Raw genomic sequence first — 15,441 nt, 5'->3', positions numbered from 1 at the left:
CAGAGCAACGGTGGCAGTACCCCCCTCTCAGCCACTCCCGTCCTCCCTCTCTCCTTTCTTCTTCTTCCGTCTTTTGTTTTTCACCCAAAAAAAAGCATTGTTCATCGTCTTCTCGACAATGAACATAGGTAATACCAGTGGTGATGACTAGGATCATTTACCCTATAGTACTCTCTGTTCTTCCATTTTCTCTATTTCCCCCTTCCTTTACATCTTCACTTTCTGTCGGCGAACTACTGTTTGTCTTCCTCTTGGTGAAATAGAGCACCCCACAGCGGCTATACTCCATCATTCCTACCGTCTTCGGTAACTGTCTCACTAGTTTTGACTAATTTTTCCGATCATCCATTGTTTCTGGCTTCGTAGCTATTTGTCTTCCTTCAGCTTCGTCTCACCAAAATTCCTACTCTCAATCCTTCTTCCTCCTTTTCTCTGATCGCCGCTGCAACTCTCGACAGCGGCAATCTAAGAATCTCAGCACTCCTATTTCTCTCTCATTCCCTCATTTTCCCTCTCTCTTTCTCTCTCTCTCTCTCTCTCTCTGATCGCCACTACAGTCATGGAGCTCTATTCTTCATGAATCTGGTGAAGAAGCAACTCATGACAGTGCTTTTCCTATTATTTTCCCACATATAAAACCAAACAATGGAAAGGTAAATTTTTACACTTTTCCATCAAATCCCATCCCATCCCACCCAAATCTTCCCACAAACCAAACAGAGCCTTAGGAATAAGTAGACTGTAATCCTTGTGAGAAATCTGAAATTATAGCCACGTGCTAGTCTACTAGTAGCCCCTATAAATCACATTCTACTACTGTGGATTTGGCATCAATCCATGGTCAGGATTCATTCCACCTCTAGGGTGGAGTTAAGATTTCTATGGGTGGATTGAACAGTTAAAACCCCAGAATTTTATTTATTATTAATTAATTGATAAATTAATAATCAAATTTTGTTATTAATTAATTAAAAATATTCAAAGTTATTATTAATATTTAATAATTGTACTTTTCATTTAATATTGATTTATAGAAAATAATTATTGTTAATTTAATACGAATAAATATTTTTAACCAATTTAATTTTATTAATCATTTGTAGTAATTTTAGTAATTGATTATTTAAAAAAAATTGATTGACTTTAAATAAATAAAAATAATTATAAAAGCTAACATGTTTATTAATTTCACTAATAATTAACAACTATATAGGAATGGCAAAGGGGTGGGGCACCCCATCCCTGTCCCCACCCTATAGTCAAGACACTCTACCCCATCCACACCCCATCCCTAGTGTCAGGCAATTTAGGGCAAGGCACCCACTCCCCGTTAGGGATGGGGAATCCACGAATTTCCTCGCCTCGTCCTCACTGTCGAGCAAGTTTAGGGCAAGGCATCCACTCCTCATCAAGGATGGGGAATCCTCAAATTTTCCCCACCCCATCCCTAGTGTCGAGCGGGTTCAAGGTAAGGCACCCACTCCCTTTTAACCCAATATTCAATTTAATGACAAAAATGATCAAAAGGATATACTGAGTATCAGTCACATGGTAAATTTCTAAAACTACATTAAATTGTCTTTAATTTTCAAAAATGTAATTTTATGAAAAAATTAGAAAATTTATTACATTTGTGTTATTTTGAAAATTTATTCAAATTTATTTTTAAATTGTTATTAAATAATTTATTTTCTTTTTAAATGGTTTACTTATAGAATTACACTAATTTATCTTATATTTTCTAATATAAACTAATCAATAATTTCCTGTTTCCAATATTATACTAATTTATCTTAAAAATTTGTGTAATTATTGGTTCAGATTACAGTTTTCCCTTTCCCATACTCATTTATCTTTAATAATTTACAATGCAAATTACATAATTTCTCAATAGTTTTCTAAAATCTATCAAATGAAATAAATTTTCCTAAAATTTCCAAAATATTTCAATAATTTTTAATAATTATTTAATACATTTTAAATAAACTTTCAAAAATTTTATATCTTTTAATTTCCAAAATTTTATTTTACGAAAATGTAGTTTTATGAAAAATTTTGAAAAAATTATTACATTTGTGTAATAATGGAGATTTATTGAGAATTATTTTAAACTGTTATTAAATATTTATTTTTATTAGGTAGTTTACTAAAAAAATTACACTAATTTATCTTTTATTTTCCAATATAAATTAATTAATAATTTCATTTTCTAACATTATAATGTTTTATTCCCCATCTACATTTGGTTATTAACTATAATAATATCAATAACTAAAATTTTATACTTTTTGATAATTGTTAAATATAATTCTCAATTTTATAAAAATTAGTTAAAGAGTTTTGAATTTCTATAAAGTGTTGTTAATTAACATGAATATAACAGTATTTACCCAAAATACTTTAAAAAGTCATGATAGTTAATAACAATATTTATTAATTTTTGGTAATTTACTAATTGTACTGATAAGAATATTTAATTTTTGGTAATTTACCAACCATATTTATTAACTTTTGAAAATAACACTATTTAATACTCATTGAATATGGGTTGGATTAAATATTAACCATATTTAACTATTTACTAATTAATATGAATATTTTAAATGAGAGAGAGTGGATATAGATTGGGGGGAGAGAGTTTAAGAATTGATTGGGGAGTGGGGTAACATGATAAGAGGAGATACCTTAGGAGAGAGATTCTACGAATATTTTTAGGTAGTTGGGTTGGGAATTGTAACAAGGCTTAATTAGAGTGGTGGGAAGGGGAGAGGAGAGAGAGTCAAGGTGAATGCAGGGTGGGGGAAATGGAGCAAGGAGAGGCATGATGATGTGGACAATCTTGCTATATATTTATTTATTTATTTAACCCCGCAATTACGTTGTGGAATATTTTTTTAAACAATGTTTTCAAAACTAGACCGGGTCGGATGGTCGGATCGGAAAAACCAGGAATGACCGGTTCCGTTTTCCTTCAAAACCGCTTTTTCCTCCAAAACCGTTGATTTTGGTCAACAAACCGCTAAACCGACCGATTAACTGTTTGAACCGTTCGAACGGTTTTGACCATTTTTCAATTTTTTTAATTTTTTTATATTTTTGTCAGAACGGGCCAACTATTCGAACCAGTAACCGAACCGCTGACCGGTTCATTTGTAAAAACCATGCTTTTAAATCTCCAAAGCCAAACTACCCTTTTGCTAACTTATGGGGTCCAACTATGTTGTCAAAAAGATATAATATGGGGAAAATTTACAATCAATCAACCGGCATAATAAAAGTAGTAACCAATCAATTGAGTTTTCATCAAAATTCATTCGAATTGTGATTGGTCAAAAGCATTTCTGATATCATGTCTTTTAGGCATCATAAATTTTTCTATTTTATGATATCATTTTACCCTTTTGATTTTAGTTTTTAATTAGGTTTTGCTTTGAACCAAGTTTATGTTAAGGATGTCTTAAGAATGATTGATCAATCAATTTCTTGAGAATTAGTTGTACTTAGAATAGTTACTTTCATCATTTTGACTTGATATTTATTGATGGAGGGTGATTTGGCTCGACCTCGTAGCATGGGGACACGTGGGTACAACCTGGCATAAGTGACAGGTCAGCATGGTAGCATGGCCATAACTCGGTGTACTGAACTCGCCAGAGCCCAGCAACGTAGCTCGGCGAACGTAGCAACTCGTCAAGCAGAAAGATCTAGTACACAGAATTCCCCCTAAGGGAGGAGGACTACCAAGCTCCTCCCAAGACCCGAACTTCCCCTGGTGGGCCCCAAACTCTTCCTTCCCGAAAAGGGAACACCCCGATCTACGGGAAGTACCCCGAAGTGGGGACACTTCAGGATAATCCCATCAACGCTCCCGCCCATATTTGCCTAAGGCTCAACTCGAGCGCTTGCACCTCGGCTACCCCGGCACCTCGATGTAGGGTAGCTCGAACCATGGCAACTCAATGCAAAGTAGCTCGGTAACCTACAGAAAAGATCCGCCTGACAATAGTACCTGCCGAATCCGGAGGTTGTGCCCACGTCTCTTGTCAGGCGGCGTTGTGCTAGACACTTCTGCCAGATGTGGCGCGCCTGATAGGTCCGTACACTACAATGGGTGCCCACATCCACCACCTCGTCTCTGGCAGTAACGGCTGCGGCAGAGGCGGTTAAGCCAGATTTGACAAAACACCGGTATAAGAGAACCCTAACCCTCGCGAAGCAAAGGTATTGAAGCTAGCGCAATCAACACTCTTAGTTTTCTCTCTGCATTTTCCTCAAGTTTTCTCAGAATTCTAACTTAAGCATCGGAGCGTTCCCGCCGGGAGAGCCACCTGGAAACTCTTCACGTTCCTCTTCGTCTCAGGTACCGTCAATCACAGCTAGGAGCCAGGTTCCAGCCAGCTAGGAGTGCCCGGATCGTGTAGCATCATTTGGCGCTATCTGTGGGAATCGCTTCAAAAGGCCTTCCTTTAACTTCTGTGTAACTTTCTCCAAAGAACACATCAGCACCATCAGCACTCATGGCTTCCTCCAGCAACGCCGGACGCCGAAATGCCTCTAAGGAACGACCCCAGCTTCCCACTGTCTACATCAGACAATTCACCGTCCCCCTCTCTATGGACGGAGTTCCTAGTCTGAGTGTGCCTCAGACAGTGGCACCCGTGGCTATTCCACTTCCCCCTACGGTTGGAACAACCTTCGCTGAACCCACCATCCCCCCTCCGGTGGCTAGCCAAGGTCAGCTTGAGAATCTGATGCAGTGCATGCGAGCCATGCAGGCTCAGATGCAACAGTTCCAGCAGCTTCAGCTTTATCAGCAGCAAGTGTTGCACTAGGTTTCCCAATATCAGTATCAGCAACAGTTTCCTTCACTCCCACCTCGGCATCCACAGCACAGCAAACCAGGCCCCGCCACCAGAACGAACTTCCTTTCCGACGGGGAGAGACCTCGGTGTCGTCTCACGGGAGAAAGGAGAGACCACCTACCCCCGCCTCACAGCTTGCAAACAGGTCGGGGGCTTCCTAGCCAGTTAGGCCCGCGTCGCCTCAGCGTTCGCAATTTGAGCTCCCACTTGCCGAAAACCGGTTCGAGGTGCTGGCCGCCGACTTGGGACAAGGTCCCTCAGTTCGCAGCTACCAACAGCAGTTCGAGCCTTTCCCTGGGCCCATCGAACTCGGTAATACCGAAGCTAGTAGCACCAACACCGAGCTGGCTAAGAGGCAGTGGAGACGTGCCGAGCTCGCCGAGCTCGCCGAGCTACCACCCACGATCTACCCAAACTCAAAGGCAAGGAAGAGGTAAGCTCGGGCGAGGCAAAAACTACTCCGCTTCTTTCAATTCCTTCCCCTCTATCACCAAAACTCCTTCCTGTCCCCATATCAAGGGACTTCAAGCTCTCCCCACTATCCAAGTATGATGGATCCTTCGATCTGAACGATCACGTTGACGCCTTTCAGTCCCAGATGCACCTGGCAAGAGCCAGTGAATCTTGCATGTGCGTGGCCTTCTCCACCACCTTCAAAGGGGTAGCCCGCACCTGGTACCGAAACCTCGCGCCCAGTTCGATAAGAAGCTGGGCGCAGTTCGTGCAAGTCTTTACCTCCCACTTTGTCACCAGCAAGAGGTGCCCAAGAACACAAGAGAGCCTCCTTGGCATAGTTCAGAAGGAAGGGGAGTCCATCCAAAGCTACATCAAGCGGTTCAATGATGCTTGCTTACAAATACCCGACTTGGACCCCGCAGTTCGACTCAGTGCGGCCAAGCGAGGCATCACCCACAAAGAGTTCAAGTGGCACGTGGTTGTCAATCAGCCGAAGACCGTGACTGAGTTCCTCAAGCTCGTAGATCAGTTCATAGGGACGGAGGAAGAGATCCACCAGAAGGGCGAGCAGGCCCTTGAGAAAAGAAAGAGGGAACCAGAGCCCCTAGCTCAGGGTGATAGCAAGAAGAAGAAGGACCAAGCTCGGGGAGCAAAGCCAAATCAGCCTTTCCGAGCTCCAGTAGCGGAAAGGGACTACACACCCCTCAACGCAAAGCGGGCCGAGATCCTCATGGCGATCAAGGATGCCCCGTATATGAAGTGGCCACCTCGGCTGAAGGCCGACCCTAATGTTAGAAATAAAAATTTGTATTGCAGTTTTCATAAAGATCACGATCACAGTACCGGGAACTGTAAAAACCTCCGTGATGAGATAGAGGAACTCATTCGTCACGGATATCTGAGGAATTTTGTACAAAGCAATAATAGTAATAAAGCAGGTTGGTAGGGGGAGCAGAATAGAGATGCTCCTGAGTCTAGCAAGCAGGCAAAACAGCCGCAGAGGCAGCCCCCCCGAAGAGAGACCAGTCCGGGGGACCATCCATGTAATTGTTGGATGATCAATTGTCGCGGGCTGCACTTCGATCGCTGCTCGATCATCAGCTCGCGAGGCTGCCAGGGAAGAACAGAATCCCCCGAAGTGGCCAAGGGTGGAGGAACTGATCTTCTTCACAGAAGACGACATGCGAGGGGTCCACTATCCCCATGATGACACGCTCGTCATAAAGATAAAAATCAACGACTTTGAAGTCAGGTGTGTCATCGTCGACTCGGGCAACTCGGCGGATATTCTCTTCAAAGCAGCCTTCGACCAACTTCAGCTCCAAGAAAGCGACCTGAAGCCCGCAAGCACTCCACTAGTGGGATTCAGTGGAGAGGAGGTTAGACCTTTGGGAAGAGTTACTGTACCTGTGGAGGTCGGCACCTGGCCCAGCGTGGTGAGGCTCAACCATGATTTCCTGGTGGTCGCGACTCCCTCCCCATACAATGCAATAGTAGGTCGGCCCATCACCCACGCCTTACGGGCAGTAGTCTGTATCTACTATCTGGCAATGAAGTTCCCTACAGACTTCGGGGTCGGAGTGACGCGAGGCGATCAACTTGAGTCCCATAAGTGCTATGTAGCCGCCTTCAAAGGAAAAGCCAAGGTAGCAGACGACCTCAAGCTGGAGCAACCCACGGAGCAGTGCACAGAGCGTGCCACACCCATCGAAGAGACCGTCTCCATCCCGGCTTCGACAAAGGACCCAGCTCGGGCGCTTCAGATCGGCGCTTCTATTGATGAGCCTCTGCGATCTCAACTAGTAAGTTTCTTACTCAAGAATTTGGATATTTTTGCATGGTCCACGGCAGAAATGCCCGGCATAGACCCTAGCATTATAACTCATAAACTTTATACTGATCCTGTAGTTAGGCCCGTTAGACAGAAGAAACGCAACCTAGCCCTAGAGCGATGGAGGGCAGTCGACGAGGAGGTCGAGAATCTCCTTGCAGCCGATTTTATCAGGGAAGTCCATTACCCGAGCTGGGTGGCCAACCCCGTTTTGGTGAAAAAGGCAAACGGTAAATGGCGCATGTGCGTCGACTACACCGACCTAAACCGAGCTTGTCCAAATGACTGCTTCCCGCTTCCCAAGATCGACCGCCTGGTGGACGCGACCTCGGGGCATGAGTTGCTGAGCTTTTTAGATGCCTATTCGGGATACAACCAGATCAGGATGGACCCAGCTGATGAAGAGAAGACTACCTTCATAACCGAGCTCGGCCTGTACTGTTACAAGGTCATGCCCTTTGGATTGAAGAATGCTGGGGCAACTTTCCAAAGACTTGTAAACAAAATGTTTGAGCCATTAATTGGCAGGAAGATAGAGTGTTATGTAGACGACATGGTCATCAAAACCCAATTTTCACATGATTTAATACAAGATTTGCATTCGGTTTTTGAAATTCTGCGTAAGTTTAATATGAAATTGAACCCGAATAAGTGTGTCTTCGGTGTCACCTCGGGTAAATTCCTAGGGTACATCATCAACCGGCGCGGCATTGAGGCTAACCCGGACAAAATTAAGGCTATCCTAGAAATGAAACCGCCCCGAAAATTGAAAGAGGTTCAGAAGTTGAACGACCGTTTAGCTGCTCTAAGTCGCTTCATGTTCAAGTTGGCAGACCGTTGCCTGCCTTTCTTTAAGGCAATAAAAGGCAAAGGCTTTGAATGGACTAAAGAGTGCCAGCACACGTTCGACAAGCTCAAGAAGTACCTCGCCACTGTTCCTGTCTTAACCCGGCCCGAAGAGGGTGATGTTTTAGAGTTGTACCTCTCGGCAAGTGACGAGGTGGTCAGCTCGGTACTAATAAGAGAAGTAGATCGTGTCCAATGGCCCGTCTATTATGTTAGTAAAGTATTAAGGGAGTAGAGACGAGGTACCCGGAGATAGAAAAGCTAGTCTATGCACTAGTCATTGCAGCTCGGAAGCTCCGTCCGTACTTCCAAGTTCACACCATTGTCGTCCTTACCAACAAACCTCTAAGGCAAGTCCTTCTCAAGCTTGAGGTCTCCAGAAGGTTAACGAAGTGGGCCATTGAGCTCAGCGAGTACGAGCTCCAGCACAAACCGCGAACTGCTATCAAGGCCCAAGCCTTGGCAGATTTTGTCGCATAATGCACCTTCAACTCCAAAATCCCCAGGTTGGTCGAACACGAGGCCCCCAGCTCGGGCACCGTGAAGTAGCAACCAGTGGGACATCTCTCCTAGTCAGACCAAGCGCAAACTGGGATGAGGAGCCTTGGATCCTTCACGTAGATGGCTCGTCGAACCAGCAGGGCAGCGGAGCTGGGATCGTTCTGTACGGGCCGAGCGGTGTAAAATTGGAGTACGCACTGCGTTTCGAGTTCGCGGCATCCAACAACGAAGTAGAGTACGAGGCGTTACTAACCGGGCTGAATCTAGCAAACGAGGTGAAAGCCAAGCACATTGTTGTCTACAGTGACTCTCAGCTCGTGGTCAACCAGGTTACGGGTGAGTACGAAGCCCGTGAGCCAACCATGATAGCTTACTTAGCCAAAGTAAGAGGGGCTCTGCTCAACTTCCAGTCACACTTCATCCAGCGGATCCCAAGATCAGAGAATGCTAAGGCCAATGCCCTATCCCGGTTAGCCAGCACTAGCGATAACACCATGAGAACCGTGTATATAGAGAACTTACCTCGGCCTAGCATTCTCGGGGGAACAGAGGAGGTCGCTCCCGTCGTTCAAGAAGAGCCGAGCTGGATCAATCCGCTCGCGAGCTTCCTGCTACACGGAACCCTCCCTGCAGACCGTAATGCCGCCAGAAGGGTAGAGCATCAGGCAACCAAATACGTCATGATAGACGAGCGGCTATACCGAAGATCCTATACGCTCCTCTATCTGCGCTGCTTGCGACCCTCTGAGGCCGAGCTGGTCCTCCACGATGCTCATGAGGGCCTGTGCGGCGGACACTTGGGGGGCAGGGCCCTCGCCTAGAAAGCACTGTGATAGGGATATTACTGGCCAACGATGAAGGCAGACGCGACTGAGCTCGTCAAAAAATGCGACAAGTGTCAAAAGCATGCCAACATCCACCACCGGCCTGCCGCCGATCTAAAATACCTCACTAGCCTGTGGCCATTCGCATAGTGGGGGATCGACATACTCGAGCCATTCCCACCAGAAACAGGGCAAAGAAGGTTCCTAGTGGTGGCAGTTGACTATTTCACCAAGTGGGTCGAAGCTGAACCTCTCACAACAATCACAACCCAGAATGTGCAGAACTTCGTTTGAAAGAGCATAGTGTGTCATTTCGGACTATCTCGGGTACTGATCTTCGACAATGGTAAGCAGTTCGAGGACATCAAATTCCAGAACTGGTGCCAAGACATGGAAATTCAGCAAAACTTCACCTCAGTGGCGCACCCTCAAGCAAACGGACAGGCGGAAGTCACGAACAGAGCTATCCTCTGCGGGTTAAAGGCACGCCTGGACCGAGCTAAGGGACTATGGGCAGATAAGCTGCCTAGCATATTATGGGCTTATCGTACCACGGTAAAGACCGCTACAGGAGAGACCCCCTTCAACCTCACCTACGGCACCGAAGCAGTCACTCCAGCCGGGATTGAGGTTCCCTCGCTGAGACTAGAAGCGTATGATGACAAGGCAAATGAATACGAGCTACGTACCAACCTCGACTTACTTGATGAGGTACGGGACATCGCATACATCAGGACCGCGGCCTACCAGCATAGAGTAGGTCAGTACTATAACGTCAGGGTCAAGAAGCGGACTCTCCTCGTCGGTGACCTAGTTCTCCGTAAGGTTATGGTGCCTGAGCCTGGTGTTGGTAAGCTCGGTCCGAACTGGGAAGGACCATACCGAGTAAAGTGAGTGTTCAGGGAAGGGATATACGAGCTCGAAACCCTATAAGGGAAACAAGTACCTCGAGCATGGAATATTGTCAACTTAAGGCAATATTACCTATAAACTACTGAGTAGACCACGAGTCACTCCCAGAGCCTAAGGGCCAAAATGCCGAGCTAACGTAGAGCTTGGCGCAACAAGACCCAGTCGCCTCTATGGCATGGGCGAGCTACTGAGTAGACCACGAGTCACTCCCAGAGCTTAAGGGCCAAAACGCCGAGCTAACAATGACCTCGACACTATAAGACCCAGTCGCCTCTTCGGCATGGGCAAACTCTAGGAGAGGTGTGACTAAACCACTCCCCCAGCCAAAGGGCTAAAACACCGAGCTGACTAAGGGTCTCGGCACTATATACGACCTAACCGCCCCATCAGCGTAAGCTTAGTATGCCAAGGACGCAAGCAGCTCAGGTGTGGACCCTACGGTACATAGCCCACCTCGGCATACAACAGGTTGACCCCGCTAGGGACAACCGTCAATCCAAGTAACCTAGGAGTAGACAGGTCGGGCATATGCCTTACTATGTCACTCACCTTGGTGTACGTTATAAAGACCACCCCTACAAAGTACTGGGAGACAGTTCGGGGTGGTGATGGACGAAAAATCCTACTTCGGACACTAAACAGTTCGAATAAAGCAGCCACTGGCAAAAGCACAAGGTGCAGAATACTTGGCAAAAAAGCGAAATTCATTGATTGAGAGTTTCGTACAACGAGCTCGGTAAAAAAAAAAATTGAGCTCGTAGGCTCAAGATACAAGGGCTACACTATTTGGGGGACTTATCTTTACTCGGGACCTCCTTAGGAGCTTCTGCCAGGTCGGTGGCATCTGCCTCTTCGTCGCCACTCTCCTCCTCAGAATTCGGGTCCTCTGTGGCCTGGCGGGCTATCTCGTCCGTGATCCGCGAGGCGGTGATGGTGCTCGTATCGAGCTCGGGGTATGTGTGCCTTATCAACCACCTACTTAGTTTCAAGCCCTTACGATAGGCCTCCATCAGCACGACGTCAAACTTGTCCGATCTGACATAGTCTAGAACGACCTTAACCTTGGTCTCCTCTATGGCCTGGTTGAAGATCTCAGTTTTCTCCTCGATATCGATCTTAAGAAACTCCACCTCGTGCTTAAGGACCCCTTGATCCTCCTTAAGGCCTTTAACCTCGAGCTCTAGAACCCCCTTGCCTGCCTGGAGGGCGCTCACCTCGCTCTTCAGCTCATCTCTTTCGCGTGCCATCTCTTCCCTTTCGTGTGCTAGCTCCTCCTTCTCTACCGTCAGCACCTTGATGACATTCTTCCAAGATGAAGCATCACTCTCCAACTGATAAATGTGGTCCCGAGCTGCCCTCAGATCGGCGTGGGATGCGCAAGCCGAGTCCTCGACAACTAGAGCCCGCTTTAGATACCTCTCGGACTGGAGTCAAGGCGTACATGGCGGAGTTCACCTGACCAGGGAGGATTGGTTAGCACCGAAGAGATGTACAAAAAGGGGGGATAAAAGAGAAGAGAGAAAAGGGTCTGTATAACTTACCACCATTGTGTGAGTGGCAGCCCAGGCTCCGAGCTGAGTAGGAGCGAGGTCAGCCCAAAGGGAGACCTCTTCGGTGTAGACAGCCCCCTTGATCTTCTGAAGGCTGCATTGAGGAATCAGGATGCTCCGTTCCCTCTCCTGAGTCCTCGAGCTGGAAATGGCCATCTCGGCTGTGCGGAAGCTTCAGCCGCTGCATCAGCGGCCTCGGTGGTGACCTCAAGCTCCGCAGCTGCCTAAGGGACAGGCTCTGCCGATGTCTCGGGCTCCCGAGGTGGCAGGATCTCCTCCAAGTCGATGATTGGAGGTACGTCAGGGAGCTCGGGCTCAGAAGTAGGAGCCTGCGGAAGCTCGGATTCGGAAGTGGGGGCCTGCGGAGTCTCGATGCGAGCTCTCTTGGCAGCTCGCTTCTTCTTCCCTTTCATCTGGCGGAAAAGTCTCTCCCCCTTATGCTTCTCTTCTTCCATGGGCCCTGCAACACAGCTCGGCATTAGTAAACTCGAAAGTACCAATCATTTAAACAAGGTACTAAGTAAGACAACCTACCCGGGCTCAAGCCGGCCTGTATAAGCTTGCTCTCGGCGATATAATCCTTGTAATTAAACCCGAGCTCAGTCCATGATTGGAGCGTCTCCCTTGTCTTCTTGTCCAGGATAACACCGGGGTCTTGGATGGCTGCCCTCCAATGAGTGGGGAAAGGCCACCCCGCGGTGTTCCAGACTACGAAGTAGTCCTGCTTCCAGGTCGGGACTTTGCTAGGAAGCTTGTGCAACATTTTGAAACCCGAGCGAGGGGACAGGTAGTAAGCCCACCTATGCTCGGGGAGAATGCTTGAAGCGCTCTTCTTTATTAAGAGGATTGAGCAAAAAATATCAAGGTTCAAAGGAAGGACATACTCGAAGCACAGGGATAAGGTCCCGACCACGTTACGAACGGAGTTCGGGTGAAGTTGGTCTATTGTGATGTTGAAGTGGTTCAGGACCTCTACGATAAGAGGGTGGAAAGGAAGACGGAGCCCGACTATAAGCTGCTCTCGGAAGATCACGATCTCGTCAGGACCGTGCTCCCATGGGAAGTTACCCGCAGGAAGACTGTAGGTATACTCCCAAGGCAAATTGTATTGTCGGATGAGGTATCGGAGCCTCTCCAGGGTCATAATGGAGGGACCGAACCTATCCGGCATCCGACCTCGGTGAGAGGGCCAGATTACCCGAGGTTTTCCACGCCTCGTGAGACTGGACTTCGGTGGGGTCACCCTGAGCCGAGGTACCTACCTCGGGCTCATCCAGTTGACTATCGAAACTAGACATAGCGAAGGAAAGAAACGAACTGGAAGGAAAGGAAACTAAAAGAAAAGCAAAGGAGACTCACCAAGGAGAGCAACCGAACTAGGAACAATTGACCTGAGCTGGAGACCTTAGACATGAGCTCAAGACAAGTGCTGAGGACTTATGGCGAGGGAAAATGACTAGGACCCCCACTATTTATGGCCATTGTACTCGGGCATCAATGGTCGAGATCAAGATGATTTAACGGCTCTCAAGGAAACCGGCTACGTGATTCTCGAGGCAAAATTGATTTAGCGCATTTTTTGACGTCCACGGAGTTCATAGATCGCGTGACGTCCACGCGTAGACTGTACGCGACTCGGATTGCCCTTGATTGAGCCAAGCAGTGAATTGGTCTGACCCATAAGTCGCCTGACCAGGAGGCCAGAGCTCCGAGCCAAATCCACCCGACACACCGCGGACTCCCTGCACTGGGTCAGAACCCCCAGCACGTGGGTACAACTTGGCATAAGTGACAGGTCAGCATGGCAGCCTGGCCATAACTCGGTGTACTGAACTCGCCAGAGCCCAGCAACGTAGCTCGGCTGACGTAGCAGCTTGCCAAGCAGAAAGATCTAGTACACAGAATTCCCCCTAAGGGAGGAGGACTACCAAGCTCCTCCCGAGACCCGAATTCCCCCTGGTGGGCCCCGAACTCTTCCTTCCTGAAAAGGGAACACCCCAGTCTATGGGAAGTACCCCGAAGTGGGTACACTTCAGGATAATCCCATCAATGCTCCTGCCCATATTTTTCTAAGGCTCAACTCGAGCGCTCACACCTCGGCTACCCCGACACCCCGGTGTAAGGTAGCTCGGACCATGGCAGCTCAGTGCAAAGTAGCTCGGTAACCTACAGAAAAGATCCGCCTAACAATAGTACCTGTCAAATCCGGAGGCTGTGCCTACGTCTCTTGTCAGGCGGCGTTGTGCCTGCCACTTTTGCCAGATGTGGCGCGCCTGACAGGTCCGTACACTGCAACGGGTGCCCACATCCGCCACTTCAGCTCTGGTAGCAACGGCTGCGGCAGAGGTTGTTAATCCATATTTGACAGAACTCCGGTATAACAGAACCCCAAGCCTCGCGAAGCAAAGGTATTGAAGCTAGCGCAATCAGCACTCTTAGTTTTCTCTCTGCATTTTCTCAAGTTTTCTCAGAATTCTAACTTAAGCATCGGAGTGTTCCCGCTGGGAGAGCCACCCGGGAACTCTTCACGTTCCTCTTCGTCTCAGGTGCCGTCAATCACAGCTAGGAGCCAGGTTCCAGCCAGCTAAGAGTGCCCGGATCGCCCAACATCATTTATTATCGTCCATCCATAAAATTTTGGGCAATTTATTGATTTTACTTAAAATACAAAGTATTAACATGAAGTAGCGTATTGTATCATATATGCCTTTTTTATGGTTAATCCCCAAATCCATTATTTTATATGTTAATCTATGTTTATACCTACCCCTTCAACCTACTAAAAAAAATTGTGTGGTATAAAGTTCCAATACACCCCTTCCAATGTAGGTGTATCAATACTTTGGACCTTATTTTACTTTCGTGTGACAGGTTAGGGGAGCAAATTGTATATGTAAAGGCTGTTTGTTTGTGGTGTAAATTGGTATTGATGTAAAACTTCACCACTGGTTCATTTTTATTTGTGTGTGTTTGTAATGTAAATCAAGATTGATGTAAAAATCCACTTTGGGTTCAGATTTGTTGGCATTTGGATGGAGTGGATTTTATATCGTAAATCAATGTAAAACTCTACTGTACATCGATAATCGATGTAAATATTATATTGATAAAATTGATATAATATTACATCGACAACCACATTTTTCAAAGCACAACGGTCAGGAATTTTAAACCATCAGTGTTGAACTCCATCGATGGGCTTTTACATCAACAAAGTTTTTACATTGAAAACAAACACAACCTAAGTATTACCACGGTATGGGAAAAGATAAAGATACCCAACGTAGTAACCAAGCAAGCAGTACCATAAAAAGGTGCTAACCAATCAAGTGGTATTCATCAAAACCAGTGTTCTCGGACTATCATTAACCTAGACAGTTGGACCGTTTGGCCCGGAAATCATCTAGGAAGCCGGTTCCGTTTCACCCTCAACCCATTTTTGGGCCCAAAACTGTTGACTTGATCAAATAACCATTGACCCAAGTGGTAGAGCTATCAACCTGCTCAACCCGGACAGAAGTTCATGTTTTCATAAGATGCAAAGAGAGAGATCGGAGAATAGAAAACAAGTTGTAGAAATCTCAGATCTAAGATCTCAGTTCTCATATCCGAGTTCTTAGATCTCAGATCTCATATTTGAGTTCTCATATGTCAAATCT

Source organism: Nelumbo nucifera, chromosome 2 (assembly GCF_055504915.1).
Source record: "Nelumbo nucifera cultivar China Antique chromosome 2, China Antique-T2T, whole genome shotgun sequence".
In the NCBI taxonomy this organism is placed as follows: Eukaryota; Viridiplantae; Streptophyta; class Magnoliopsida; order Proteales; family Nelumbonaceae; genus Nelumbo; species Nelumbo nucifera.
Note: the sequence above shows the minus strand (reverse complement) of the source record.